The following is a 3,494-nucleotide window of genomic DNA, read 5'->3' as shown; positions in this document are numbered from 1 at the left end:
TTTGGGATCGGCACATAGCTCCTCGTCATGCCTTTCTCCTATGGCTGATAACCCTTAACCGGCTACCTACCCAGGTATTCCTGTTACAAAATCGCAGGATTGACGATGCTCTCTGCGCCTTTTGTGGGGCTACACCAGACTCAATCAACCATCTTTTCTTTGGTTGCGCTTCTACCTGTAGATTGGCTTCTCTTTGGGCGACAAATTGCAGACTACCTTGGCGCAACCGCCCCTGGCAAGAACATATTCTCTGGGCTATGAAAGTTTGCGGAGGATCTTCTTTTGCCCACCGCATCGCCAGATTTTCCTTTGGTGCTCTATGCCACATTATCTGGATCGAAAGGAACAACGCTATCTTCAGGAACAAGAGTGTTTTCATCCCTGGGATGCGAAAGCACCTTTTCAAGGTAGTGAAGGATAAAGCTATTTCCATGGGGACAGTTGAGGACACTTATAGGAACCGCATTGTACAAAGAAAGTGGGACATTCCTCCTTCTATCTTCGATTAATGCTGGTTATGGCTGTTCTGGTGTCTCTTCGAGCGGATTCCGGAGTTTTGGGCTTCTCACCGACATGTTTTGGTCTGGTTCGGCCCTAGTGTTTCCTGCTGGCTTTTGTACTGCTCTTGGCTGGTTCCCCAGTGTGTTGGCGCTGTTTTGTTTGGTGTCTTGGGCATTATGTTGTAATTTCCCTTGTTTCCATCTAGCCGACCTTGGCTCTTGTATAGTTACTGCTGAACCTCTCCTGACCGTGTGTGGACATCTCTATGTCCTAATAGGGTCAGGTACTGGTTTGGGCTATAGTTTGTATTTGGTGTCTTGAAAAGTTATATATATACTTGCCTTACCAAAAAAAAAAAAAAAAACAACTGCGAAAGCATTTGCCAAGGATGTTTTCATTAATCAAGAACGAAAGTTGGGGGCTCGAAGACGATCAGATACCGTCCTAGTCTCAACCATAAACGATGCCGACTAGGGATCGGCGGATGTTGCTTTTAGGACTCCGCCGACACCTTATGAGAAATCAAAGTTTTTGGGTTCCGGGGGGAGTATGGTCGCAAGGCTGAAACTTAAAGGAATTGACGGAAGGGCACCACCGAGTGGAGCTGCGGCTTAATTTGACTCAACACGGGAAACTTACCGAGGTCCGGACATAGTAAGGATTGACGGACGAGAGCTCTTTCTTGATTCTATGGGTGGTGGTGCATGGCCGTTCTTAGTTGGTGGAGCGATTTGTCCGGTTAATTCCGATACGAACGAGACCTCGGCCGCTAACTAGCTATGTGGATGTACATCTCCACGGCCAGCTTCTTAGAGGGACTATGGCCGCTTAGGCCAAGGAAGTTTGAGGCAATAACAGTGCAGTGATGCCCTTAGATGTTACAGGCCGCACGCGCGCTACACCGATGTATTCAACAAGCCTATGCCTTGGCCGACGGGCTGGGTAATCTTTGAAATTTCATCGTGATGGGGATAGATCATTGCAATTGTTGGTCTTCAACGAGGAATTCCTAGTAAGCGCGAGTCATCGGCTCGCGTTGACTACGTCCCGCCCTTTGTACACACCGCCCGTCGCTCCTACCGATTGAATGGTCCGGTGAAGTGTTCGGATCGCGGCGCGTGGGCGGTTCGCCGCCGATGACGTCGCGAGAAGTCACCGAACCTTATCATTTAGAGGAAGGAGAAGTCGTAACAAGGTTTCGTAGGTGAACTGCGGAAGGATCATTGTCGAATCCCGCCTAGCGAGAATGACCGAGAGAACCGATACCAAACTCAATGGGGACGGTGGGCCTCGCCCAACGTCTCCGGACGCTTGGATGGCACGGGTGCCTACGGGCGCTCGGGCTTTTCCCGGCGGCACAACGAACCCCGGAGCGGAATGCGCCAAGGAACTTTAACAAGAGAGCGATGCTCCCGCCGCCCCAGACATGGTGCGTGTGCGGGATGCCATGCAATCTACTATTATTCATAACGACTCTCGGCAACGGATATCTCGGCTCTCGCATCGATGAAGAACGTAGCGAGCTGCGATACTTGGTGTGAATTGCGAGAATCCCGTGAACCATCGAGTCTTTGAACGCAAGTTGCGCCCGAAGCTTCGGTTGAGGGCACGTTTGCCTGGGTGTCACACATGGCGTTGCCCCTAACCCCTCGCCTTGAATTGGACTTGGGTGCGTATGTTGGCCTCCCGAGATGACCCTATCCCGGTTGGCCCAAAATCGAGCGTCGGAGCGATTAGCACCACGACATTCGGTGGTTGATGAGACCCCAATGATCAATGTCGTGCGTGTCGCTCATGCACATGCTCCATGAATCTACCTTTCACCAACGCGACCCCAGGTCAAGCGGGGCTACCCGCTGAGTTTAAGCATATCAATAAGCGGAGGAAAAGAAACTAACAAGGATTCCCCTAGTAACGGCGAGCGAACCGGGAAGAGCCCGGCATGAGAATCGGGCGCCTCGGCGTTCGAATTGTAGTACGGAGAAGCGTCTCGGCGACGGACCGGGCCAAGTTCCCTGGAAGGGCGCGGAGAGGTGAGAGCCCGTCGTGTCCGGACCACTGTCGCACCACGAGGCACTTGTCGGCGAGTCGGGTTGTTTGGGAATGCGGCCCTAATCGGGCGGTAAATTCCGTCCAAGGCTAAATATGGGCGAGGCCGATAGCAAACAAGTACCAGCGAGGAAAGATGAAAAGGACTTTGAAAAGAGAGTCAAAAAGTGCTTGAAATTGTCGGGAGGGAAGCGGATGGGGGCCGGCGATGTGCCTCGGTCGAATGTGGAACGGTGTGAGCCGGTGCGCCGATTGACTCGAGGCATGGACCGATGCGGATTGCAGTGGCGGCCCAAGCCCGGGCCTTCGATACGTCCGTGGAAACGTCGCCATTGCGATTGTGGAATTCAGCACGCGCCTTCTGGCGTGCCTCGGCATCTGCGTACTCCAGGCATCGGCTAGTGGGCTCCCCATTCGGCCCGTCTTGAAACACGGACCAAGGAGTCTGACATGTGTGCGAGTCAATGGGTGGCAAACCCGTAAGGCGTAAGGAAGCTGATTGGTGGGATCCCTTTTGGGTGCACCGCCGACCGACCTTGATCTTCTGAGAAGGGTTCGAGTGAGAGCATGCCTGTCGAGACCCGAAAGATGGTGACCTATGCACAGGCGGGCGAAGCCGGAGGAAACTCGGCGGAGGCCCGCAGCGATCTTGACGTGCAAATCGTTCGTCGACTTGGGTATAGGGCGAAAGACTAATCGAACCGTCTAGTAGCTGGTTCCCTCAAGTTTCCTCGGGATAGTTTGGAGCTCAAGAACGAGTTCTATCGGGTAAAGCCAATGATTAGAGGCATCGGGCGCAACGCCCTCGACCTATTCTCAAACTTTAAATAGGTAGGACGGCGCGGGCTGCTTTGTTGAGCCACGCCACGGAATCGAGAGCTCCAGTGGGCCATTTTTGGTAAGCGGGGCGCGATGCGGGATGAACCGGAAGTCGATTACGGTGC

At 53.2% G+C, this 3,494-nt stretch overlaps 2 non-coding genes across 2 annotated transcripts in view; both read left to right on the top strand.

The window, feature by feature from the left end:
• Positions 1–1,972: 1,972 nt before the first annotated feature.
• Positions 1,973–2,127, top strand: LOC130135655 (5.8S ribosomal RNA). Its single transcript, XR_008814933.1, has one exon. It is a non-coding gene; the product is annotated as a 5.8S ribosomal RNA (ribosomal RNA).
• A 203-nt stretch (positions 2,128–2,330) lies between these two features.
• LOC130135675 (28S ribosomal RNA) overlaps positions 2,331–3,494 on the top strand; it is a 3,341-nt gene continuing 2,177 nt past the window's right edge. Inside the window, exon 1 of the ribosomal RNA XR_008814953.1 lies at positions 2,331–3,494. This exon is cut by the window's right edge and continues 2,177 nt beyond it. This is a non-coding gene — a ribosomal RNA (28S ribosomal RNA).

Source organism: Syzygium oleosum, unplaced genomic scaffold (assembly GCF_021117445.2).
Source record: "Syzygium oleosum isolate NSW1041296 unplaced genomic scaffold, Sole_v2.1 Sole_v2.36, whole genome shotgun sequence".
Taxonomy (NCBI): Eukaryota; Viridiplantae; Streptophyta; class Magnoliopsida; order Myrtales; family Myrtaceae; genus Syzygium; species Syzygium oleosum.
This window is presented reverse-complemented; position numbering and strand designations above follow the sequence as displayed.